Source organism: Rhinopithecus bieti, unplaced genomic scaffold, assembly GCF_001698545.2.
Source record: "Rhinopithecus bieti isolate Rb0 unplaced genomic scaffold, ASM169854v2 scaffold_17971, whole genome shotgun sequence".
Taxonomy (NCBI): domain Eukaryota; kingdom Metazoa; phylum Chordata; class Mammalia; order Primates; family Cercopithecidae; genus Rhinopithecus; species Rhinopithecus bieti.
The window spans coordinates 1,396,612-1,424,417 of NW_016809834.1; the positions used below are offsets into that span (position 1 = coordinate 1,396,612).

General features: G+C 44.2%; 1 long non-coding RNA gene across 3 annotated transcripts; it reads left to right on the top strand.

The window, feature by feature from the left end:
- The first annotated feature begins 170 nt into the window (after nucleotides 1-170).
- On the top strand, nucleotides 171-10,091 carry LOC108541114 (uncharacterized). Of its 3 annotated transcripts, none has more exons than XR_001888864.1 (6): nucleotides 171-258; nucleotides 1,162-6,687; nucleotides 7,619-7,695; nucleotides 8,556-8,735; nucleotides 9,203-9,318; nucleotides 9,953-10,091. It is a non-coding gene; the product is annotated as an uncharacterized LOC108541114 (long non-coding RNA). The 3 variants fall into 3 exon arrangements; XR_001888865.1 differs by lacking the exon at nucleotides 171-258 and having other exon boundaries at nucleotides 709-6,402; nucleotides 6,544-6,687; XR_001888863.1 differs by lacking the exon at nucleotides 171-258 and having other exon boundaries at nucleotides 709-6,687.
- Nucleotides 10,092-27,806: the final 17,715 nt, after the last annotated feature.

The window sequence follows — 27,806 nt, forward strand, 5'->3', positions numbered from 1 at the left end:
TCGCAACCCTGGGGTTTTAAGGGAAACTGCTTGGGTTCTCCAAGCCTTAGGGCTGTGATTTCCCAGCAGGTGAAAGGGGACCAGCGCAGAAAGGAGCAGGTCGCAGCGGGCATTGATGGGGCTCCTCGTGGCGTACCCGCTGTGGAAGTGGGAGAAGTCGCCAGAGGGCTGGGGCTGGAGAGGAGGCTGAAGGTGGACACCAGCAGGGAGCCCGGGACTACGGAGCCAGTGGCTGGGGACGGGCCTGAGCACCTGCAGGTCCTGCCCAGGAGGAGAGGCGCTGAGGAGGGAGGAGTGGGCAGCAAGGCAGGGTAAGATAAGGCCTGAGAGTCCCATTGGTCTCAGAAGCAAGTAGGTCATTGATACATTGATAACCCAGGTGCGAGGCAGATTTAAAGGCGGGGGGTGGAAGCCGGATTCCTGCGGGGTGAGGCATGGATGGGGCTTCAGGGAATGGAGGCAGCAAGTGTTGGCAACTCTTTTTTTTTTTTTTTTTTGAGACCGAGTCTTGCTCTGTCGCCCAGGATGGAGTGCAGTGGCGCGATCTGGGCTCACTGCAACCTCCACCTCCCAGGTTCAAGCAATTCTCCTACCTCAGCCTCCCGAGTAGCTGGGATTACGGGCGCCTGCCACCATGCCCGGCTAATTTTTGTATATTTAGTAAAGATGGGGTTTCACCATGTTGGTCAGGCTGGTCTCAAACTCCTGACCTCGTGATCCCCACGCCTGGGACTCCCAAAGTGCTGGGATTACAGGCGTGAGCCACCATGCCCGGCAGCAACTCTTTTTAGACAGGTGGCAGTGAAGGGCTGAGATAGCCATTGTTTTTAAACCACAGACAAGAGAAAAAGCCCTGGAGAACCAGGGCTCAGAGAGGAGAACTGGTACTGCTAGGCACTCCCAACATCCATCCATTTCTCCATCCTGCATTTTGTTCAGCGGTCTATCCCTGCTCCAAACCTGGACCCCAGTGCTGTTGTGGGACTAAAGGAAATCCCTTCTTGCCAGTGAGTGGTTGAGACTGGGCACGTGCCAGTTCTCCATAGTGAGCAAAGCCTGTGACTTGATGGATGTGGTGCCATCTCTGGAAAGATCCTGTCTCACTGCACTTCTTCCTCTGGCTGTTGTCTGTCCCTTGTCTGTCTTTCCTTCCTTCTGCAGATAATTGTAAAACACCTATTCTGCCAGGCCCTGGGGTAATGAGGGTGAACAATCTTAAACATGTCTGCCTTCCTGGAGCACACCTAGGCAAGTGGGGCCCAGAGAGTCAATGAGGCCGAGGGAATGTGCCCTATGTTGGACGCAGTTACATGCCAGGGAGAAAAATTAAGCCAGAAAAAGAAGTGGGAAGTTGGGAGGTGGTTAATCATAAAAGGTGTGGTCAGGGCAGGCCTCTCTGGGGAGGTGATACTTGGGTGAGGACGTGAAGGAGGTGAGGGAGCCAGGTGGACGTGTATGCAAAAGCACTGTAGGCAGAGGGAACACAAATGTAGAGGCTGGGGCAGGAGTCTACCTGGCATGTTTGAAGAAAAGCAAGAAAGTCTAGCTGGAGGGAGAAGCCAAGAGGAAGAGTGCAGGCCCTTGATAGGCACCAGTTAGGTCTGGCTGTGCTGCCCAGAAGCATGCCCCCATCTTGCTGGCTACCTGAGAATGAAGCCCATTTCAAGAGTGGCAGAGCAGAGAGAGGGGAGGGCCCTGGGTTCCTGATGGCATTGTTGGACACAGGAATCAGCTGATCCTGGAGCCTATTTCTTATTATTTCATTTCTTTGAAGCTGGAGTTGCTGTTTCTTGCCCTCAGAGGCAGCCTAGCACAAGTAATCACCTCCCAGAACCCAGTCATCTCCCCATAGTTTGTTTTGTGCTGTGATAATAGAATACCTAAGACTGGGTAATTTTTAAGGAACAGATATCTATTTCTTACAGTCCTGGAGGTTGGAAGTCCAAGATCCAGGCACCACCAGATTTGGGGTCTGGTGAGGGCTCAGCTCTGTCTCGCCTTCCAAAGTGGGGCTTTGCATGCTTCATCCTCTGAAGGGGAGGAACACTATATCCTCACATGCTGGAAGAGCGGGAGATAACCCACTCTTATGACCTAAACACCTCACTCTAGGCCCCACCTCCCAACGCTCTTTCATTGGGAATTGAGTTTCATCATGAATTTGGGAGGGTACAAAAACACCCAAACTATAGCACCCTCCAAGAGGTTATAGTAGCAGACTTGAGAATGATCACCTCCAGGTTTTATAAAGATTAAATTTTCCTCATTTTACTTCAGTGCTTTGTCCCCCATGAGTATGTTAGGTTGCTTTTAACTGTATGTAATGGAAAACCTGATTAACAATGTGGACTATTTATTGGTCTGGAGTGGGAGATCTCAGTGAGTTTCTGAAAGACCCAGGCTCTCTCCATCCTTCTGCACAGCCATCCTCAGCTGGCTGGCTTTTTGTCCATGGACTTGTAGTTTCATGGTTATAGAATGGCTGCCACAGCTCCAGACAGCACATCTTCACATGCTGCAGCCAAAAGCAGGTAGCAGGGAATAGGTTGCCAGAGTGGAAAGTGGAAAGAGAGCTGGACATTATGCACCTATTTGTTTTTTGCATCAGTAAGAAATGTCTTTTCCAGAACCTCCTGCCTACACCTTTCTTCCCCTGAGACCTTCCTTTATACCAAATCAGCCACATCTGGGTTACACTGGCAAAGCCTAGCTGCAAAGGAGGCTAGCAAACTGAGTATCTGTAATTTTTCAGAGTCAATGGTCTGGTCTGTAAACTAGGATTAAATTTAACTGCATGGAACAAACACCCGAATGACATTGGCTTAAACAGGAGAGGAACTTATCTCTCACATAAAGGAAGTTGTAGGGTAAAGGTGGGGTGGTGGACAATCTGTGGTTGGTATTGGCAGATCCATGAGGTTGTTAGAGGTCCAGGCCTTTTCCAGATCTCTGCTCCCACATCCTAAGGGTGTACTCCTTGCCCTCAGGGTCCAAGATGGTCACTAGCCATAAGCAGGGCTCCCTTTATGGATTTCCTAGAAGTCTCACGGGGCACTTGTGCTTTGTATCTTATTGGCAAGAACTTGGTTGCAAAGGAAGCTGGGAAATGTAGTTTTTATTCACGGTGGCCGTATGCCAAAATAAAACTCAGGATTTTGTTACTAAGGAAGAAGATTGTGTCTTACGTTGGGTATCCTAGAAGCAGGCCCGGAAACAAAGATTGTTCACAGAAGAAATGCTCCTAGAAGAATTCAATAAGGAGCTAGAAGGATAGCCATGCAAGGATCTCAGCTAGTTATATGACAGGTAGGTTCAGCCTGACCTGAAGGGGAGCTCTCAACTGTAAACGATGCCTCTGAGATGTCCCTGCCCCAGGCAGGGTATCTGGGCTTCCATTCTTCTATGCCTGTCAGCCACTGGCTAAGAGCCATCCTTGTTGATAACCCAGGTACTTCAATCTTTCTGTAGGTGGGCATAAAAGGGCAGTAGTACAAGAACAGCCCTCCCAGAAGAGCTGCAGGAGCCTCAGGTCAGAAGCAAAAGTATGCCAAGTGGAAGGGGCAGACTCAGAGAAAGGGATCCAGGAATCTCTGCAGAGCCCCAGTGGGGTCCCTGTAGGGATAATGCCTAGTGGGAAGGAAGTAGCCACCTCTGTCACTGAGGCGAGGAGGGGAAGGGTGGGAATGGCTGATAGTGGCCAACAGGCAGCCTGTGCAGCATGTGTGCAGTTCTTGCCTATGAGATAGTGAGAATCATGGAAAGTCATAAGCAAGAGGGAAGACAGAAAAGACCGGGAGACCAAGTGCTGCTGTGTGAGCTCCGGGCGCTCTTCCAAGTTTAGGTGTTTTAAATAGTGACAGCAGTTACAATGGGGGCAAATTGATGCTGATCAGGAACACATGTAGACATTTAATTATAGTATTTGTTTTATAAACAGGGATTTTCTGGAACACAAGAGTATTTCCTTTGCAAGAACTGTCCATATTCTTTGCCCACTTACCTGTGGGATTGTTGGATTACTGGTTGATTTGTAGAAGCTCTTTCAATACGAGGGAAATCAGGCCTTGGTCTGTCATGGGTATCCCTGTTTTTTCTCAGTTCATAGATTTTGTGTGTTCACAGATTGTTCTTCCTTGCCACGTACTATGTCGGGAGTGATATTGCTAACTGTTCACCACATTCTCCAAAAGACCTGTCATCATATCCCACCCCCAGCCCAGGGCTGCTGGAAGACTGTGCCACATGGGAGGGGAGGAAAGTATCAGCCAGCAGGTTCTGCTGCAGCCTCTGCACAGAAGCAGATGTGTCCCCACAAGGGTGTCACGATATATTATGTTCCCTAGTTCCTTAGTCATTGCTCAGGTTATCATGAGCATTTTAGAGAACTTACTTTGTGTTTAAGAAACCTGGTGGTATATAAAGCTATAATGACTTTTAATCATATGAAAAGATAGTACAGACTGTGAGAAGGGAAATTGACATGACCTGTTTGGTGGACTATGTGCAATATCTATTGAAATTAGAAATGCATATGGCTTTGACCCAGCAATTCCACCTTGAGAGTTTATACTAACAATACATTCACACATGTACATGAAGAAGTATGTGCAAGGATGTTCATTTCCACATATGGATTGTAAACTCCTCCACGGAGGTGACACTGAATGTCTCATTTTCTTCTCTATCTTCCCTAGAACAGTGACTGGCACACAATAGGCGCCAATACAGATTTTTTTTTTTTAATAATGAAGAGTTAAGGGCTGGGAAAACCCCCGTGTTTCATGGTTGAATAATTATGGTACCTCCATAGAATGGAATATTGTACAATCATGAAGAAGAGGTATATTGAAGTGTGTGTGATACTGAACCATCTCTAAGGTATAATGTTAACAGCAAGGTGTAGAGTAGGGCAAGTAGTATGCTGCTGTTTGTTTAAAAAGAAAAAAAATAACATACATAGATGTGGAAATATGCAAAAACAGTCTCTGCGAAGGTTTACAAGAATTGCCCATAGAGGTTGAGAGAGAAACTCTTCACCATAGGCTGTCTTTTGTGGTGGTTGCTTTTTTCATGTGTGTATAATGTATGTTACCTATTCTAAATAAGTAAATAAATGAGGTGCTGTTTCCGAGTGCACTTCAATCAGTTTCTCCTCTGGTAGGGAAGACCGCCACAGGAGCTTTCCAGTTCTGTGGTTCCGCGTTGCCAGAGCAAGCCTGCTTTGCTTGTTGTGTAGTTCCGGCTTGTCTCCCTTTCTCTGAGTCTTGCCTTGCCACACTCTTTTTTGCCTCGGACCTAGTCATGTTTCCTCACATTGAAACTTCCAGGGAAGGAGCTGCTGAGCAGATGCATACTGTAGTGTCAGTGGCTATCATGGCTCACTGCATTGCTCATCTCGGAAGTATTGTTATTTAAATAGGGACAAGGTCTTGAACCAAGATACCTAAGTTCTGACTGAGCATATTGCAGCACTGGCTCCTGTGCCCTATGCTAGGTAGAGGTATCCAGCAGCCCCTGAACAGCTGTACTTGCACCCCTCCTATCCTCTTGACTACATAAAGAGGCCAGAGAGCAGAGAGAAAGGGCTCTGAGAGGCATTGGCTGTTTATTTTCCTTGTCTTGACCAACTCGGGCTACCATAACAAAATACCTCAGACTGGGTGGCTTAAACAACAGAAATGTGTTTTCTTATGAACTGGAAGCTGGGATGTCCAAGATCAAGATGCCGGCTGATTCAGTTCCTGCTGAGGCCCCTCTTCCTGACATGGCCTGGAACAGTGTGCTCACACAGCAGAGAGGGAAGCAGCAAGCCTCTATGTCTCTTCTTATAAGGATGCTAATCCCATCATGGGATTAGGAATTATGGTTAGACTTCATCTAACCCTAATCGCCTCCCAAAGGCCCCACCTCCAAATATCATCACATTGGAGGTTAGGGCTTCAACACATGAACTGGCGGGGATGCAATTCAGTCTATAGCAAACCCCTCCCAGAGGGCCTGGGATGTGTCTTCCCGGCAGATGAGAGGACTGGGCATGAGGAGACCGGGTGGTTGGCTGTGGAGAAAGAAGTGCATAGTGACACTGCCATCCTGGCTACCTTTGGCCACCCCAGCTTGTGGAATGTAAGAAGGCCCAGGAACCAGTTCCTATGCACCTCAGGCCCCAGGTTTTCTTAGCCAAGCCCTGAGAATACATCAAGAACAGGTGAGGGCATGTGGACGCAGGTGTGCGGGGGGGCCTCCCAGCAGCTGTCCCTGCTTCCTGCTAATGCTGCTCTGATTTTCACCTTTGCTCACGTCTCTCCGGTGCTGCTGAACACACCCCGTTCTGGCAATCTGACTGGAGAGAGACAGTGTCACTGTGGTGGGCTCAGGGATAGACTCGGGACCCTATTTGGACAAGTAAGTCAGGAGAAGCGGTTGGTGGAGTCTTGGAGGGAAGTTGTCTTGCTCTTCTGAGCGTGTGTGCTCTCGCTTCCTCTGCCGTGCGTGTGAGAGGAAGCCTGTGCCCCAGAAGCTGGTGGTGCCATCTTGCCTCCTCAGGAAAGAGGGCTCAGGATGGTGTCGACTCAGTGGAAGGCAGAGATGAAGCTCGGAAAGAAACCAGGCCCTTGGGGGTGTTACTAACCCACTGGACTGTGACCCATTTGAAGCCTGCCCTGTCTCTAGACTTTGTTTTAAGAACCAGTAAGTCTGTTTCATGGTTAAAGCCAGCATGAGTGTGGTTTTATAAGTTTGGTTGAAAATTCCTAATGGATTGCTGAGGCAGTTAGTATTGGCAGGAAACACAGAGATCTAAGGCTGCCTCGTACTGGGGGGTGGGAGGTGGGAGGCAGTGGGGAGACTGTGCCGGGTGTGGTGGAAGCCAGACACAATCTGGGAACACCACAGCTGCTACCTGCATTGGGACTACCATATCTTCAGGGTCCACTAGTTTTGGGATGACCTAGCTGGAGAAGGGACATTTCCCTTCACCAGCAACTCCCAGCCATGGCAGTAGTGCCTTGTCAGCCACAGGGGCCAGGCCAAGCCATGACCCCAGGTCAGAAGTGACTGCTCCCAGGCTAGACAACTGTCTGTTCCCATTTGAGCATCATCTCTCAGCTCCACAAGCCCTGCTACCCTCTCTAAGGCTGTAAGGGAGAGCAGGGTCGGGGGGAGAGAGGAAAAAAGACCCTGGGGAAGGAGAAGGAATCCCTGAGATAGAGGCTTTAACCTACATCGTGGCTGAGAGTCACATCAGAGAAGACAGCAGAGTCACTGGGGTGGATGGAGTATTTTGCAAAGGTACCCTTAGTTGGGACTGTTTTCTCCTCTCTCCTTGCCCCTGCACGCACCAGTGTAAGCACTCACACAGGGGCTTGGAAAACAAAGTTGATATCAGTTATTAGAAAAGATAAAAACATCTCCTATTTGTGCATGAGTGTGACTGCCCAAGGTGATACTAGAAGCTTCTTCCTTCTAGATGTGCATTTAGAAAGGTGTGCACACAGGCCGTCTCTGGAAGGACAAATCAGAAATGACTAACAATGGTTAGGGGAAGAGAGAGGATGCTTGGGGTCAGAGGGGCTTTCTCTAACTGTTAAGTCTTTGGGTTCTTTTATGTTATCATTTGTAGGTAGCACAGTGGCTCAGAGAGTGGACTTGGAGCCAGGCTGCCCACTTTGTAACCCAGCTTGACCTGTGTGATCCGAGGTGAGTTATTTCATCTCTCTGTGTTTTGTGGTACTTCCTACCTCATTGAGTTGTTTGTGAGGTGCAAACAACTCACTATCTGTATACGTAAAGCATTTAGGACAATGCCTGGCACAAAGTAATGGCTATGTAAGTGATTGCTATTATTGTTATTATTGCCATTAACTTAAAAATTAGATACAATCTCGAAAAACATGCAGTCACCTGTGGATTTCATTTCACAAAGGATGAGAAGGAATGGCAGGGACTGAAACCTACTAGGCCACTAAATAAAATCTCAGCTATTACTTGTAGCCCCTGTAACCTAGTCTTTCATTAGAACTATTTGCAGTTAAGAAAATAAGAATCTGTAATCATTTTTGGTCTTCCCCTTGTAGAGGTGAGGGTGGGTGAGGTTGGCAAGAAGAATAGGGAAATCCAGCCTTAACTATTGAAATCTGTTTAACCAAAGATAGGGTGTGGCTGAGATGATTCTTATCTCAGAGCTTTGGAACCAGAATGCTGGTGGAGAAAAGGGAGCTCTCCTGGTTCCTTGGGCCTGCATCTTGCATGTTCTGAGGGGAACTCAGCTTTTGTTTAGGTGAAGCCCTGTAAACCTACACATTTACCATGCTGTGTTCCTGGGCCCATAGTGCCTGTCCTGAAGCCCTTGTAGGAAGGCACTTAGCTGTCCACAGAAAGAACAGAGCCCCTGATCAATGGAGCGAGCTGCGTTGCTAGAGCATTTGGCTTACTGGTCTCTCCTGTGAAGGTGCTTGGGACTCATATGGGGAATTCACAATGTCCTAAATATTGTGCCTGTAAGCTACCTGAGGTTTATGTGGCTGTGTTGAGTCCCCAGCGATGGTATTTTGCTTTAGGAGTGAGACCCAGTACTTGGAGCCTTCAACATTATGCCCACATCCCATCAGACTCTCAGCAGGAAGCAAAGACCGCAGTGCAGAAGACCCTAGAATCTGCATCTGGGCTGCAATGCAACAGTGAACTAGAGTTTTCTGAATCCATGAGGTTAAAGAAGAAGCCTTTCCAGCTTGAATCTAGTGAGACTGAATTCTTTGGGGATGTGGAACTGGAGATGAGGTTCTTTCTAAAAGAGGTGCCACAGAAAACAGTGGTTGCATTTATTGCTGTCACCAAGGAAAGATTTCACATGACATAGTTTAGGTAGAGACTGACATGGATGTGTTTGAAAGTTAACACCCAAGGGGATAAGGTAATCAACGCTGTCCAAGAGAGCTTTCTGATGACAATGATCCGTATCTGCACTGGCTACATGTGGCTCCCAAGTGCTTGAATTATGGCCAGTGCAGTCTAAGAACAGAATTTTTAATTGTATTTAAGTTGATTTAAATATACATAGCCACATATATTTACATGGTGTCTGATGGTAACTATATCATACAGCACAGTTGTAGACAACCGACTTTTCCCTATAGCACTTCATTTAGAAAGAGAATATTCTGGGGAGCTGTGTTTCAGACATGATGCTATGTGCTTTCTCTTACAGAATAATCTTGTTTAATCTCCACAAGTTTGAGGACTAAACTGGGTGCCAGAGAGAAGTTAAGTAACTTGCTGAGATTGTGTCAGTAACACGGGAGCAGGGAAGAGATTCAGGCTCAGGTATGGCCCACCCAAGTACTGCTTGTACATTCCACAACTGGGGAGACTCTAATTTACTTAAGGGTTTAGATTACAGCAGCAAAGTGAATTGAGGGCCAGGAAATGTGGCTTTGTGTTTAGGTAAGTTGAGATATTTCACTTCAAGAGAAGAATACTGAAGAAGTCACTTGATATTTAGAACTATATTCAAAGATCATTTCCTTTTCTTTCTTTTTTCTTGAGATGGAGTCTCGCACTGTCGCCTGGGCTGGAGTGCAGTGGTGTGATCTTAGCTCACCTCCCGGGTTCAAACGATTCTCCTGCTTCAGCCTCCTGAGTAGCTGGGATTCCAGGTGCCCACCACCACACGCAGCTAATTTTTTGTATTTTCAGTAGAGATGGGGTTTCACTATGTTGTCCGGGCTGGTCTCAAACTCCTGACCTCAGGTAATCCGCCTGCCTCGGCCTCCCAAAGTGCTGGGATTACAGGCGTGAGCCATCATGCCTGGCCTCAAAGATCATTTCTTAGAGAAGAACAGCTGGCTGTCTCTGTCACCATTAATGAAAGCTTCATTTTATTCTGGTTTGCGTAAGGGCTATGGAAGAATGTGATAAAGTCTTGTTTCTGACATGAGCATTTCTCTTCACATCTCAGGGAGCCTGGTTGGACTTCAGACCCCTGTGAGGCTGACTCTATGTCCTAGAGAAACTCAACAGCCAGGAACTTAGGACCATTTGTGTGTGGCATTTGGGCTAACCAGATTGGTGGCTTCTAAAGAAGATGGAAAGCATCAAGTTTCCTGTATTTAAATTATTTGGTGATCTCAATACTGGTTGTTGGCCAAAGTACACAATGGAGACAGGCTATTTGCTCTACTACTTTTGATGTAGAAATATTACTAAGCTTGAGCTGATTAATAGAAGTGTTAGACATTTCTGTGCTCCCCTTACCAGTGGCATGAAACAATTCTTTTAAAACCTGCCATGTGTTCACATTTAAAACTAAAAGTAATTTAGATTACATGGATTTGAGAAGCCCATGTTGACACATAATTGCCAACAGATGGGTTTTCAAATGTAATGAAGTAAAAATGGTCAGTACCCCATGTGTTGGATTTTGCAGTTTTCCAAAGTAAGCCCTCAGTTTTGGCATGTCATGCTAGTTAAGAACACAATGTATTTATAGCTCAATTATACATTTTCTGATGAATTTGGCATGGTATTTTGTTTTTCCATCAGTCACTTAAGACAGGACATTTGCCATTCCAAGAATGAATTAACACTCTTCTAAGTGATCTATAAACTGAGATGTAAAATAAATTACAAATTGGGTCTGTTTTAGTTTTCCAAGCAACGGGTATTTAAATAAAGCTTGAAATCATAAACCTTATTTCCTGTTTGAGAAGATGCTATATTCATTACAGAGTGAAATAAATGATTTTAACTTTTTTTTTCCAGCAATAATAGTTAGAATCTTATGTTCTTCAAAGAAAATTCATAACACTTGTTAATATTTGTATGCCATGAACTTTCTGGAATGATTGATTTATGCAATTCTGTTTATGACACTGGCGTTCATCAGTCAAATTTGCATAGAGTATGTTATCAAGGCAAAGCACAACCAACTCTTCATACCACAGAGGAAGGCATCTGCTCACATGTGGCAGCCTAGATAACAGGACAGTGTGTTAGAAAGCCCTCACTCTATTTTCCCCTCTTCACCATTATTTCTACAGGGCATATGTATACTAGTGAGAGCAAACAGAAGTACTGATAAATAAATCACCTGACTAATAAATAGACAGCACAATCACCCAGACGACTTAGAATACATGAATACATACAGACAGAGGTTGGTTGATTCCTTGGAATGTTCTTATGACAGTGCTGATTTGTGTGTGTGGTTAGTTGTTAAAATTTGGTGCTCCTGCAGGGAGGATGATTGGTGCCGGCCTCTTTTCAGCCATCCTGCCCCTAGTTCCTTGGAATGTAATGTGCGGTAGGTGGATCTTCAAGTCCAGAAACAGAAAAGCTGGATCTGTGGGCGTTCAGAAGAGTCAGCAAGTTGCGAGAACAGCAAGGGGCAGACTGGTCTAGGCAGATGGTGTGGGCTGAGTGAATGAATTGTAGGGAAGACCAAACAGAACAGCAGTGAAGCTGGCTGGAATCATGCCAGTGGCTACTTGGCAGTAAAGGCAAAAGGAGGAAAACCTTGAAGCCCAGCAATGGGCATTTGCTCTTAGAAGCTTCTCTAAAGTCCCAGCACACCTAGCCTTGAAAAGAGCCTACTGTGCACAGGGTGAGTTGGGTTGGATTATTTTTTTTTGAAACAAATGCTAGTGTAAACATGTTTTTCTCTTCAGTGGTAAATATCAGAATTATGATGAGGCTTTAGGATAAGGAGATACTATTGTTGGCTAAAATGAAATTCTATCTTTTGATTCTTAAAGAACTAAGAAGGATGGTACAGGGCAAAGAGCTCTGGTCTGAGAGTCAGAAGGCATGGGGTCTAGTCCCAGCTCAACCACTCAAACTGGCTCAGTCTCTTCTGTGTAAAGTGCTGGGTGTGGGAAGAATTACATGGTAATCAGAGAGAACTGCCGATTTGAAACACTGTAGTTTTATTCTCTTTTTCCTGTGCCTACCTAGTGCAGAGAACCTTGCTAAGCTGTCCTTTCTTTGGGCTAATCTCAGTAGCATCTTCCCACCTTCTGAAAGAAGACTTGTGCCTTCTTACCATCATGCATGTATCATGCATGGCCTTATTACCAGATATTTTAAGTTAAAAAAAAAATCCAGACCACCAAAGATCAGAGTTTAATTGATATGCTTATTGTTCTGAGCTAAATGAAACAAATGAATGTCTGGAATTTGGTAAATGAGATGACTCCTATTTTGAATTGTAAGTAAACTAATGTGGTAGTCAGGGTATTCTAGGATATGCTGCAATAACAAACAATGCCTACATCTCAGGGCCTAAGATGAAAAAGGTTTATTTGTTGCTCTCATCACAAGTCTATTATGGCTTGGCTGGGGATTTTACCATAGCATTGTCAGTGTTCTTATTCCACAGGGCAGGCTGGTGGAGCAGCTGCCTCTGGAGCATTTCTTGTTGCTACAACTGAGGAAAAAGAGAACAGGGTGAATTATGCTTAGGCCCTTAGAGTTTCTGTTCAGGAGTGATATATGTTACTTCTGCTCACCTTTTATTGACAAAAGCATGTCATAGGTGGTGCTTAACTTCTTCAGGGGGTGGGAAAGTGCAATATCATCATCTTCTCCAGGAGGCGGAGAGCTGGAGTTATGTGGAACAGCACAAATGCTTACCACAGCAGTGACTGCTGGGTGACACCCAAACTCATCATGAGCAGAGTCTTTCGTATATTGTATTAGTTTGCTGAGCTGACATAACTGAATACCACAGACTGGGCAGATCAGACAGCATTTATTTTCTCCCAATTCTGGAGGCTAGAAGTCCAGTGTCACGGTGTAGGCAGGGTTGGTTTCTTCTGAGACCTCTCCCCTTGGCTTCCCCTTCTCTGTGTGTCTTCACATCATCTTCCCTCTGTGTGTGCCTGTGTCCTTGTCTCCTTATAAGGGCACCAGTCATGTTGGACTACAGCCCACTCCAATGACCTTACTTTAACAAATTACCTCATTAAAGAGTCTGTTTCCAAATGCTATAATATTCTGAGGTGCTGGAGGTTAGGGCTTCAACATATGTATGAACTTTGGGGGGACACAATGGAGCCCATAACAGATATCATGTTAACATTAGAACCAGGGCTGTAACAATGGTCATTGTTAATAGCAATTAGTAATTAGCAAAACTTTTTGATACATATTTTCCCTATCCGTATACTTGGTACCAAAAACTCTTAAGATGTTTTTTTTTTTTCGTAGGGTCTTGCTCTGTCACCCAGACTGGAGTGCAGTGGCGTGATCTTGGCTCACTGCAACCTCCACCTCCTGGGCTTGGGTGATCCCCCCCATCAGCCTCCTGAGTAGCTGGGACTACAGGCATGTGCCACCATGCCTGGCTAATTTTTGTGTTTTTAGTAAAGATGGTGTTTTGCCATGTTGCCCAGTCTGATCTTGAACTCCTGGCTCAAGCAGTCCACCTGCCTTAGCCTCCCAAAGTGCTAGGGTTCCACGCATGAGCCAGCACGCCAGGCCACAAAATCTATTTGTGCAAATAAATTATTTCTTGCTATAACATTCATGACAGCTCTAAGATGCTGTGATTAGAGTTTAAAAATTGTAGATTTAATTGCAGACCTATAGAAGGTTTTCCTAATATACCTCATACCCTAAACTCTCTTTAAACACATTAGATACTACAGAATCCAGAAGACTGACTTAACTTTTTAGTGGTTTTAATACTTCTCCTGTGATATGTGTTAGAAAACCATTGACCTGTTACTTTTACTGAGTATTTTCCTGCTATTAGACATGATTGGCTGGGCACGATGGTTCACGCCTATAATCCCAGTGCTTTGGGAGGCTGAGGTAGGCAGATCATCTAAGGTCAGGAGTTTGAGACCAGCCTGGCCAACATGGTGAAACCCCATCTCTACTGAAAATACGAAAGTTAGCCAGGCGTGGTGGCATACGCCTGTAATCCCAGCTACTTGGGAGGTTGAGGCAAGAGAATCACTTAAACCCGGGAGCGGAGGTTGCAGTGAGCTGAGATCGCGCCGGTGCACTCCAGCCTGGGTGACGGAGCGAGACTCCCTCTCAAAGAAAAAAAAAAAAAAGATATGATCTAGGCTGGTGGTTCTGAGACTTGAGCATGAATCAGCATCCCCAGGAGGGTTTGTTGAGACAGATGACTGAGCCTCTCCCCCAGAGATTCTCATTCCGTAGGTCTGGGATAGACCTAAGATTCTGCATTTCTGATGTGTAACCAGGTTGTGCTGATGCTGCCAGTCAGACCAGACTGCAAGAAGCACTGGTTTAGGAAGTTGCAGGTGAGGTGATGGAAAAACCGTCTTTCTGTGTTTCCTCATCTCTGGGGCTTGAGGTCCTGGAAGGCAACCAGGCTAATGTGGGTACATCACTGATACCTTCCAGTCACTGGGAGACAGGGAGTCAGAATTGTCAGAATGGTGAATGAGGCACTGTGCAACCAGGACCAGCTCTTTTGTATTTCTTAATCCTTACACAAACCATGTAGTATTACCCACTCTGTGTAAGGCCTGCTTCCTCTTGAACCATTCTTCAGTCATTTTGTTTCTGTTTTTAGAACAGAGGGGCTGGTACAATGTTCTTTTTAACAGTTATGCCAATTGCACCAAAATCTTGAGAAAAAAAAACACCCAGTCATTTTCTGTTTCCAACTGTGCTGCTTTTCATACACACAAATTTCTGGGGCCCAGTGCTAACTGTAACCACTTTTGCTTTGGGAGTCCCAGATCTCCTTGCCAAGGCTCAGCCTCGTGGCCCACACTCACCTCTCTTCCTGATGGCCTTAGCCTCCTGTTTGAGCCTGCACACTCAGACCATGCTGTTAGGACTGATGGATTTTTAGTCCCCCAAGTAACAGTGAAAACTGTTACTTGGATGTGTCCAGAGAAGTGGATGTGTCCAGAGAAGTGGATGTGTCCAGAGAAGGAGGCCGAGGCAGACTGTGCTCTCTGCTTCCGCAGTATCCGTTCTCCATTTCTTCCTTACTGTGATGGTCTGAGTTTTGTGTTCCTCCCGAATTAACATGTTTCAGTCCTAACACTCAAGGTGATGGATTAGGAGGTTGGGCCTTTGAGAGGTGACTAATGGCTGTATGAAAGAGGCCCAAGAGTGACACCTCATCTTTTCCATCATGTGAGGACACAGCAAAAAGGCATTGTGAACCATGAAGTGGGTCCTCACCAGAACCTGAATCTGCTGGCACCTTGATCTTGGACTTCCAGCCATCAGAACCATGAGTGATAAATTTCTGTTGTATAAGCCACCCAAGTCTATGGTATTCTGTTATAGCAGCCCAGATGGACTAAGACACTGACCAGATCCAAGGGTCATGTAGGGTGGTGATGTGCCCAGCTAAATACTGTGCCAGTGACACTGTATCTAGGGGCAGCTGTGTGACCTGCTACTGGTTCATGCATGCAAGAGTTCTGTGTGGGGCTTCTGAGAAAACCTTTAAAAGGAGGTGTGGCTCAGCTGGGGTGCTCTTATTGTCCTCTGCCCTTCACCGTTCCCCTTCTTCCTTCCTGGAATGCAGATGCTAGGCTTGGAGGTGCAGCAGCCATGGTGCTACAAGGCAGGCTCCATGCTGAGCAAGTTGGAGCAGGAGGAGAGCAGGAGCCTGCCTCTCCAGTGGCAACCCCAGCAGCTGCTGAACTCCAGACTTCCTCTCATGTGAGAAAAACAAACCCCTACTAGACTCTGCCTGTTTGTTAGATTTTCTGTTACTTGCAAGGGCTCTGCCTCCATCAGCACGGAGTCTGAGAAAGAAGAGAAGTGACTGGGAAGTGACATGTGAGTGTCCCACCATTGATGACGGTGATGAGAATCGGCAGACTAGCAGCCACGCGAACAAACATTTCCTGAGCACTGACTCCAGATCAGACATGATGCCAAGCCCTTGGCATGGCATTTTACAGATGAGGAATCTAAGGTTCAGAGGGTTTTAGTAACATGCCCAAGTCACACAGCCAGGAAGGGTAGAGCTTGGATTCACACCCAGGCCTGTCCACCCTCCCTGGCCCTCATCAGGACTCTTGACCTCTCTAGCTCTGGTCCCCAGGCCTCTGTCTTTGGTGTCTAGAGTCAGGCCTTAGGCACCTGTCCACTTTCAAGGCCCTGGCTCTCATGGCTTGTATCTCCACCAACCTCCCCGATCCCTTCCCTGCAAACACAGCTGCTCCTCCAGGGCTGGGCTGGGGTTGAAGCCCCTCTTCCTCTGCTGTGCCCACTCTCTTCTGTCTGGTGACTCCTGCAGGATGGGGCTCCTCTGCCTACTATTCCCTGTGTTCTCCTCCTTTGCCTTCCTTATCAGAATGAGAACAGGCATGGTGCCTCTTCTTAGAGTTTTGATTTTTCAGAGTAGCAAATACATGTACTCTTCACATTGTATCTTTATCATTTTGATTGATGTCAGTTTCTAGAACACCTCAGCACTGGAAACAAGTACCAGAGGAAAACAACATACATTATAAAGAAAAATATGAATAGTATTGATAAAAGAATCACAGAGTTGAAAGGAATCTTGGGGCACCATTTAGCCTCACCATTTCCCCTGAGGCTGAAAACTCAAAAGGTGAACTGGGTGTGTAGCAGGCTCAGAGTGCTTGCAAGGAAACTGAGGCCTGAGCATTCTGTACAGAAAGAATAAATCCCACATCTGCCACACAATGTGTTCAAGCACTTTCAAATGTACGAAGACACTGTTGTGATTGATAGAATATGGATTCCTTTAAAAGCATCCCTGAACATAGAGGTTTTGACCGTGATGCATTTTCTGGTGTATGTGTGTGTTTAAGGGGTCTTCGTACTCAGGGAGTCATGAACTCCTTCTCAGGCAGACCTGGCGCATGCTGCTCACTCATCCACGAAAGCTCCTTGGGAGCCTCAAAGCCAGCCTTATCTTGCATCCAGCTTTGCCTCTGGGTCACATCTACAGTTGCCCTGGTCCTGTGTAGCGTAACTGAGAATAAGCCCCTCCAACCTTTGGAAATCAGAGTCTGTGTCCTGGTCCAAATGTGTCCTGGCACCTCTTACTCATTCTCATCTTGACCTATGGTGGCCAGCTTCTCCTGGTCTGCCAGAGAGTATCCTGGATTTAAAACTAAAAGTTCTGGGTCTGGAAACTCCCTCAGTCCCAGGAAAACTGGAATGGTTGGTCACCACTGTCTACTCTCTTTCAGGCTGAACAATGCCATTTCCTAAAATGTTTATGGTAGACAAGGTATCTATATCCTACCATCCCGGTACCCCTCTGGGCTCATGCTCTAGTTCATCACCGCCACTCTGAACATGCTGCATCTTGAGCTTCAGCTTGAGGATTAGTCAGTTGAGATTGTGGGTCTGTCCATCAAGGCATTCAACTTTTAACCAACTGGTCCACAACACTGGCTCATAATGCATGTGTGACCAATTAAAACCACAGGGCGTTCTCCATAAGCTTCTGTCAGGTCGGGTTTCCCACCTCCACCCTGTACATGGCAGTTGGTCTTTTGAGCTAATGGCAGTTTATTTTAAATGTAGTTTAATTCATTGGCTTGGGCCTAGCCAATGTCCCTTTTCAGGTGATGTGAAATGTGAGCCCATGGCCCATCTTATTGGTCATCTCGCCCAGGTGTTGTGGCCTCTACTTATTTGATAAACACACCTTCTGTGCCCTCATCCAAATTGTCAGTACAAATGTTTGGCACAGATCCCTGGGGCACATCACCTGAGACATCCATTGAGATTCACATCAAGCTGTCAGTTGATAATCTCTATTTTCTTGTTCAGCTACCAGGGAATAGATCTAATTGGATTTTGACTTTTGACCCTTAGGGGTAACCCCAGAGGCTTTGGACACATGCTGATGAAAAATCAAAATCTCTTGGGGGCTGAAGCATATTCCAGAAAGACTACGATGCCACCAGGTCAACACCACTCTGAATAAGCACAGGTAATTGAGGCACTGACCCTATAATTATGTGGGTGGTTTACTCCCAGCAAAGGGCTAATCCTCAATTGGCTCCTCTTTGCCACTCAGAGGTCTCTGAGTCAGTTCCTTTCACCAGTCATTTTAATAAACTCCTGGGGAGTTCGGATCAATTTGCTAAATATTTCAAGATTTTATTCCATCACATAAAGAAATAGAGTCGTGGGATGTACCTTCAACTCTAACCTCTTAGAATTTGTGTTTTAACTCTTGTCCCTGTACCTGTTGACCTTTTTAAAAAATTGAGTTAATACCTACAGAGAAATGCCCAGATCTTAAATATGCAGTTCCATGAGTTTAAGCAATTGTATAATCCATGCCATCAGCACCCCAGTCAAGATACACATCCCACCCATCACCCCAGAAATGCTTCAGTGCCTCCTTCCAGTCAGTTTCCCCCTCACCCTTCATATGGCCTAAGACTGTACCACTCTTAACAGGTCTTAGACACCAGGCAAATATAACCAAAGGTGATTAGAAACAAATATCCTATAAAAATAAAATAAGACTGATATACATGGTTTGAAAATAACTAGTTTATCATTTTCCATCTCCGTCTATGTTACAGGTAACCAAGTGTTTACTACATTGTTTTCTTACATTTTCTATTGCATAATTTTCTTTGAATAGTTCAGTGTCATACCAATTAAAATGTTTATTCTGTGTTGCAACTTGTAGTATCTTAAAAAAAATATGTAAAATTGAACTTAAAAGGGGGGACACTCTACTGGAACATGAGAGTCATTAGGTGTATAACAACCAATGTCATCATTCCTGACTAGTAGAATTGTCTCATGAGGCCTGCAGCCAGCAGGGGTACTCATAGGTGGAGGAGTGGGTACTGGCTGGCCTCCACCTGGTGGTTTGTGTTGGCTGCTGTTTGTGGAGACCTGCATTTGTAAGAGCATCCCTGACTGCTGTGGACACATCTGCAAGTGTCTGTGGAATGTAATTAGTGCAGCCAAGGCTTGCAAATAATTTCTCTATCTATCCTCTTGGCCTGTTTCTCTGGAGAACCCTAACTAATACGGCATTTTGCCTAACTATGGTAAGGTGCTACTCAGACCCCTGCATAGCAGTGAAGAAATAGTAGTAGTAACTGCAATAATAAAAACCACCGTGACAATAATAGCAACCATTTACTATGCTCACCATGCTGGCAGCTGTGCTGAGGAGCTTGTATAGATCATCAAAATTAATTCCCACAGCTGTACCATTTATAGATCAAGTAGTTGAAGTAAAACAGGTGAAGTAACTTTCCTAAAGGGGTAAACCACATTAAAAGTAGAATTTGTACCAGGTGTACCTGTCAGTGTCCCAGGAGAAAATGGCTGCTATGTTTAAATTGAGCGATCGGAGGCAAGTATGATAAATAAATAATGGAGTTTTCATGTGTGTGAGGAACTGCACCTAGATGTGTTCCTTGGTCTGTCTGTCTGGACCATTCTGTGCTATGATGTCCTTCTAATATCTTTAGCTTTCGTAGTAAGTCATATTATCTGGAAGAGTGAGTCTCTGGCTCACCCTGCTGCTCCTCCTCCTCTTCTTCAATTTTTTTTTCTTAGCTCTTCTTTTCTGTTTATTCCTTGCATTAATTTGAGGATGTACGTGAAAAGTTTCATGAAAAAATATCTGGGTGGGGTGCATTGGCTCACACCTGTAATCCCAGCACTTTGGGAGACTGAGGCTGGCAGAGCATTTGAGGCCAGGACTTTGAGAACAGCTTAGGCAACATAAGTGCCACCTTATCTCTACAAAAACGGAAAAGAAAATTAGCTGGGCATGGTGGCTTATGCCTGTAGTCCCAGCTACTCGGGAAGCTGAGGTGGGAGGATCACTTAAGCCCGGGGGTTGAGTCTGCAGGCAGCTGTGATTGCACCACTGTACTCCAGCTTTGGCGTCTACAAGGCTTCATTCTGTCACACAGGCTGAGTGCAGTGGCCTGATCACAGCTCACTGTAGCCTTGACCTCCCAGGCTCAAGCAGTCCTCCCACCTCAGCCTCCCAAGTAGCTGGGACTGTGGGCACGAGCCACCACACCCGGCTAATTTTTTATTTTTTTGTAGAGATGAGGGTCTCACTATATTGCTCAGGCTGATCTCAAACTCCTGGGGTAAGGCAGTCCTCCCACCTCGGCTTTCCAAAGTGCTGGGATTACAGGCATGAGCCATTGCACCTGGCCCAAATATCATCTTATAATAGTTTTTAACACTCTCATGGATTTTCTGTACTAAGGTAGTCAAAATTCTAAGGCCCCCAAGATTTTCACCTCTTGATGTACATACCCCATATAATTCCTTTCCCTTGAGTGTCAGTAGAACCTGTGAATATGATGGGATAGTCACTCCCATTATTATGCTGTACCATTTAAGACAGTTCTAGGTGACTGAAAGGAGAGATTCTCCGGTGGCTTTGAATAAGTAAGCTGTCACAGTGTAAGCCAAGTGGGAAGGGACTGCAGGCGGCTTCTGGGAGCCGAGAGCAGGCCCCAGGCAACAACCATCAGCAAATGGAAGCTTCAGTGCTATCATCCCAGGGAACTGAATTCTGCCAACCACATGAGCTTAGAAGAGGATCATGAGCTCCAGCTGAGAGCAGAAGTAGAACCCCTGCCTTGATTTCAGCCCGACCTTGATTTCAGCCTGCTGATACCCTGTATAGTGATACTGACTTCTGACCTACAGAACTGTGCCATAATAAATGTGGGTTTTTTAAACTGCTAAATTTGTGATTGTTGCCCAACAACAGAAAGCATTGTAAAAATTAATGGCGTTTGCAATTAATGGCAAGATTGTTTCTTCCTTTCCAAACCTTTTACATTCTGTATTTATTCCTGGCCTTATTTTCCTGGCTAAAACCTTGAGTTAAATAGAAGGGATGATATTGAAAATCCTTAAATTTTTCTTGATTTTAAGGTAATTCTTTTTTTTTTTTTTTTTTTTTTTATTTTTTTGAGATAGAGTTTTGCTCTTGTTGCCCAGGCTGGAGTGCAATGACTTGATCTCGGCTCACCACAACCTTCGCCTCCCAGGTTCAAGTGATTTTCCTGCCTCAGCCTCCCAAGTAGCTGGGATTACAGGCATGAGCCACCATGCCTGGCTAATTTTGTATTTTCAGTAGAGACAGGGTTTCTCCATGTTGGTCAGCCTGGTCTCGAACTCCCGACCTCAGGTGATCTGCCCACCTCGGCCTCCCAAAGTGCTAGGATTACAGGCGTGAGCCATTGTGCCTGGCCAATTGTAAGGTAATTCTTCTAATGTGTCATCATTAAATGTTTTTGTAATCTTTTAGAGAACATCGTTGATTAACTCATGAGCTTTACCTTCTCTTCCTACTTTGCTAAGAGTTTATTTTCCAATTACGAATGGGCTTTAAAGTTGTTAAGTGTGTTTTCTAGATCTATTGAAATAATTATATATTTTTTCTTTTTTAACATGTTGGGCTAGCTTCTACATTGACAGATATTCTGAAGTTAAGCCATTGTTTCATTCTGGGAATAAATCCTAAATTTAAAAATGTAGTACATTGCCAGTTTTAGATTGCTGATGTTTTATTTAAGATCTTTGCTATCTTTCTTCAAAGGATTAGTAAAACAATTGTAAAGTCTTCAAAGATTGTAGCTCTTTTTTTCCCCTCTTAAATAGACCTTATTTTTTAGATCAGTTTTAGGTTCATAGCAAAACTAAGCAGAAGGTACAGAAAGTTCTCATATTTCCTCAGCCTGTCCCACTATCAACATCCTGCACCAGAGTGGTACACTTATTACAACTGATGAGCCCACATTGGCACATCATTATCAACCAAAGTACATAGTTTACATTAGAGTTCACCCTTGGTGTTGTATATTCTATGGGTTTGGACAAATGTGTAATGACATATATTCATCATTATAGTATCACACATAATAGTTACCCTGTCCCAAAAAGTCTTTGTGCTGTTGAAAATGATGTATTCTTTAACATCTTTCATCCCTTCCTACCAATCCCTGGCAGCCACTGATCCTTTTACTGCCTCCATAGTTATGCCTTTTCCAGAATGTTGCATAGTTGGAATCATATAGTATGTAGTCTTTTAAGATTGGCTTCTTTTCTTTTTTTTTTTTTTTTTTTTTTTTTTGAGACGGAGTCTCGCTCTGTCACCCGGGCTGGAGTGCAGTGGCCGCATCTCAGCTCACTGCAAGCTCCGCCTACCAGGTTTACGCCATTCTCCTGCCTCAGCCTCCCGTGTAGCTGGGACTACAGGCGCCCGCCACCTCGCCCGACTAGTTTTTTTGTATTATTTTTAGTAGAGACGGGGTTTCACCGTGTTAGCCAGGATGGTCTCGATCTCCTGACCTCGTGATCCGCCCGTCTCGGCCTCCCAAAGTGCTGGGATTACAGGCTTGAGCCACCGCGCCCGGCCGCAGATTGGCTTCTTTTCATTGAGTAATATGAATTTGTTTTCTCCATGTCTTTTCATGGCTTGGTAGCTCATTTCTTTTTAGCACTAGTAACATTTCATCATCTGGATATGCCACAATTTCTTTCTTCGTTGACCTACTGAAGGTCAGTCATCTTGGTTGCTTCCAAGTTTTGGCAATTATGATAAATAAAGCTGCTATGAACATTCATGTATGGGTTTTTGTGTGGCCATAAGTTTTCAACTCATTTGGGTGAATACCAAGAAGCAAAATTGCTGAATCATATGGTAAGAATATTTTTAGTTTTGTAAGAAGCTGCCAAACTGTTTCTAACATGGGTATATCATTTTGAAAGATTGTTGTTGATTTTTCTTGTACCTTTTATTCAACTGAATAGAATAGTCTATTTTCATTATGGAACCATGCATTTTAGTCATTTATAATAATTATGTGGATTTAATATACTTATAATGTGGGTTAACATTTTATTAGTTATATAGCTTCCTTTTTTTTTTTTTTTTTTTTTGAGACTGGGTCTCACTCTCACTCAGGCTGGAGTACAGTGGCATGATCATGGCTCACTGCAGCCTTGACCTCCCAGGCTCAAGCAATCCTCCAATCTCTCAGCCTCCTGAGTAGCTGGGACTACAAGCACATTGCCACCATGCCCAGCTAACTTTTGTATTTTTGGTAAAGATGGGGTTTTGCCACGTTGCCCAGGCTGGTCTCAAATGATCCTCCTACCTTTACCTCCCAAAGTGCTGGGATTACAGGCATGAGCTACTGTGTCTGTCTGTTAAATCTATTTAGTTATCTTTGTTTTTTATTTCATTCATTTCAGTTCTTATATTTGTTCTTTCCATTCTGTTTATTAGTTATATGACTTCTTGAACTGACTGTTAGATCATTAGTTTTAAATTTTCTTTTTTTTGAATATATCTGAATTATTTCCTCTAGGTTCTGCATTATCTGCATTCCATATGATATGTAGAGTTTTCTTTGGTATCCATTTCTAAATACAGTATTTTGTTATTTTTAAAATGATTTATTCTTTAACTCATGAAATATTTAGAAAAGTATTTCTTATTTTCCAAATCTGTTGGTTCATTTTTTATTTGTTTTGGATTTTGAATTGTGTTTTATTATGGCTTGGGAACTTGATCTGAATGATATTGAGTTTTATTTACTGAGATTCCTTTTGATGTTCATTCAGTGGTCAAGCTTTATGAATGTTCAGTTTTCCAAAATGCTTCCAATGTGACAAAAACACGTCTCTAATGTGGGGTGCATGATTCCATTATCTCACATTTTTGAGGTCTCACTTTGTTTACAGTGTTCTTACAAGGTGGTTGCCTTTCGTTAGATCACAGGGCTTTCTGGGTCCCTGCCTAGCTCTCAGCTTAATTTTCTGAGTGAGGATTCCTATAATCTGGGGAAAATGTAAATGTGAATACCATTTCCTTAAGTGGAATAGGTTTTGGGGTTTGATTTTATGTGAAAAACTTACTCTTTTTTATCCATAGAAGCAGGCAGATTATAAACTCCCTTGACATCCATGGTGTTGAGGGAAAATGTATATTTATGTGTATAATTTTTCTAGCCTCCTTTTCATAGAGGGGCTTCACAGGGAGTTCCAAAACTTGTGTTGCATTTATTAGAAATTTGAGAGGCTAATTGCTATATGAACACTTGGATTGATGATAGAGATGTACCAATTATAATTACGTATACATACACCTATATGTATATGTTTCTTATATATGCAGACAGATATATTTGCACACTGTAACTTAGATTTTCACTGTGATGTATGCCTATTTCAAACACTGCTTTTGAACTTGATAGACATTGGTTATATATATATTTTAATTATATTTTTAAAATTCTATCAAATTATCTGCAGTCATTAATTAGGTTATTCAGCGCTGTCTCCTCAAACTTATTCTGTATTTGAGAAAACGGGAACTGAATGGACTTATTTATCATCAATTTTTGCCATTGTCTACAGAAACTGAGATCAGCTTTGTCTAGCTTTTTCCTTCTGCTTTTTTTTCAAAGAAGAAGATTTTTATAGTATGTGGGACAGGGACTTTTAATTTTCTCCACTACAACATTACCACACTCTACTGAGCTGACTGCAATTTTATTTAATCTTCCATCTTAAAGATGGAAGGCCTCCAAAGGCTTTTGTAGGCCCCAATTTGGGAGTATAATCACTCTGAATGAAGAAACCAAAGTAAGTAAACTGTGCAGTATTGGGGGGAATTAGGATTGGGGTGAGGTAAAGTCTTTTTTCAAAATGTACTAAAAGCAAGATCTCCCTTGACTTTTGATAAAGGCAAGTTATCCTAAATGCTTAAACCATTTCATTTAATTCTTGGTAAGGATGTCCGTTAAATTTACTTTCATCCACTGTAGTTCTGAGGGCAGTTGCTTTTTGACTCGTTTATTTTTCTTAGGCATTGAGAGAGGATGGGTAGGAGCTCTCCACGAAGGAAGCCCAAGGTGGTCCATTCCTCCACGCTGGCTGTCTCCTCACTAGGCCAGCTCGTCTTCCTCTAACTCAAAACAACAAATAGTTTCTCTCAAGAAAAGTGGTTTTTGAAACCATTATTTTTGCTATTTGACAGGCAGGAATGTTTGTTTGTACTAACTCCAACTCCAATCATAATACTGTACACATGGTGCTCAAGAAGTTGGGTGGTTAGAAAGAAGTAATGCTTCCAATGATGGTGGGCATTTTCCAAGTATTTGCTCTGTGCCAGGTGCTGGGCTAAGAGCTATTGGGCTCTTATTTGATCCACAGGCCAGTTCTGCGAGGAAGGAGCAGGTCATTTATTCTGATATTCGGAGCTTGCCAGGGTTTGGATCCTCATTTACTGTTGCTCTGCCGGTGTACACTGCCCAGATGATATCCGTTGTTATTATCCTCTACTCCTTATCCTGATCTTGACCTTGAAGTGTGAGCCAGTGTGATTGCCTGAGAGAATAATTCTTTAATGCATAAAAATAATTTATAAAAGTGCTCTTTGTTGAAAACTTTCCTTGAATGCCATTCTAGGAACATTTTCTTCTCATCATTGGCAGTGTGGGCTGGGCATGGTGGCTCATGCTTGTAATCCCAACATGTTGGGAGACAGAGACAGGAGGATTGCTTGAGTCCAGGAGTTTGAGACCAGCCAGACCAACATAGTGAGACCCTATCTCTATTCAAATATTTAAAAATTAAAATAAATTTGGCAGCATGTTCAGGGAGGACAGGACCCACTTAGATCATCTTATGACCATGAGACAGGATAGAGAAGGAAAGAAGGTGAGTCCTAAGCTGTAAAGGAAGATTGATTTATGGGATAAATGAATGAATGACCAGAACTGTAGCTTCTGTTTCACAAAATGCTTTGTAATAGAGAGAACATGAGCTTTGTGATTAGACCAGGTTTGAAATGGCATCCCACTGCTTGCTGATGGCATCCTGGACATGTCATACAGGCTCTCTCAGACTCAGTTTCCCTGAGAAAAGAAAGAGCAAAAAAGAAAAAACGTTATGGTCAATGAAATCTCGTCCTATCAGAAAAGTAGGTTACAACAACATGGTCTGTTAAATCAGAGCGTTATTGGGAATGCAAGTCCTCAAAGACACACCTTCACTTTAGCACCGCTGCTGATGCAGGAGAGTAGTGGGGGTGCTTGGCCATTGCTCACTCTCTTGTGCGGCCCCCTCTGCTCAGAATTTGGTCTCTATGAGGAGCCAGGGCTCCTTGCAGAGAAGCTGATTTCCTGTCTTAGTTGGAGAAAACATCAGGATTGATCTGGAGCAAAATAATGATTTCAAGTGGTTTATGAGCCATGGTGAAAGGACATAGGCATTGACCTAGAGAGCTTCCGCTTGCCTTTGGAAATGTGAACGTGGCCCTGAAAATCATAATTATAGTTCATTGAAAGAGTTGAACTTGTAAAAAGTTCATAATACTTATAACAGAACAACTAAAATAAAGTTCAATGAAAAAGGAAGTCATAATAAGAGAGTAGATGCACTGCTGTGTTTAATTTTGTGTTGATTGTGGTAACAGGAGAAGTGTAATCCATGTGGGGTTTCTCCTTCTTTTGGGCTATGTCTACTTGCCAGCGTTGGGTGTAGACGCACACTTGTTTCTGTCTATGTGAGGAGAGAAGGAGAGCACAGCTGTGTTTGGCTCTGGCCGTGTTGGGTGGGCACTGTGTGTTGGTAGGAAGGTAGGCTTTGGGCTTCCTGCAAGTCATTGGTGGCACTGGCTGGTCCCCTTACCTTGTTTCATACTCCTGCTTTAGGTCTCAGCTTAATGGCCTGTTTCTCAGTCAGCTTCCCACCCAGATTAGTTTCCCTCTCCCAGAACCTTTCCCTTGAGAATTTATCACAGTAGGCAGTTCTGCAGTTATGTGTATGATTATTTGATTAACGTCTTCCTCTCCCACTGAGCTGTGATCTCCATAAGGGCAAGGCCCATGTCTGTTTTGCTTACTATGTTATTTCCTAATACCTGGCACAGGTACATCACAGGTTCTCAGTATACGCTTGACACATGAATAAATGGCATAGTGCTGTACCATCCTTTATAAATGTAACATTTGGCTTGATTCTCCACCAGTACAGGGTATAATTAACATGCAAATTTTCTGCCCCTAACACAGTAAAGGTTTGCTCTTGAATTTTATTCTCTATAACTTAACAGTAGTTTGATTACTTTAACTTTTGCATCTCTGTCCTCCAGAAAAAGAGAATAATCATAGACCCATGGCACTAAAGGGGACCCTGTTATCTCAACTGGACGATTTAAACATTAGACTAACATTAAGCAATCCAGTCAAGATAAATGAGCTTCCTAAAGTTTCGGCAAGGCAAGGAGGTGGGGAAGGGAGAGCGCCCCGGGTTGGGGGACAGCATGTGCAGAGCTCTGCGGTGGGAAGGTGCCCATCTGCAATGCTTGAGGAGCTCATAGAAGGCCAGAGTGGCAGGAACAGGATGGGGAAGGTGAAGTGGGCAAGTGGGCAGGAGTCAGATACCCCTCTGCTGGGAATGTTCCCCTGCCCGAGTCATATGTTGAAATCTAATCCAAATGCAATGAGTATTAAGACAAGCTTGCATGAATGGAATTCATGCCTTATAAAAGGCACCCAGGGAACTCATTTTTCTCTTCTGCCATGTGAGCTTACAGTGAAAAGACTCCTGCATATGGGAAAGTGGCCCTCACCAGACACCAAATCTGCCAGTGCCTTGATCTTGGACTTCTCAGCTTCCAGAACTGTGACCGATAGTTTTTTTTTTTTCTTTGATGGTTATGCAGTCTAATATACTTTGTTACTGTGGCTCAAATGGATTAAGACAGATACCAAGTTCCAAAGACAGTATTAGGCATTCGGCCTTTGTTCTAAGAGTGGTGTGGGGCCATTCAAATGTTCAGGTAGAGGTGTGACTTGTTC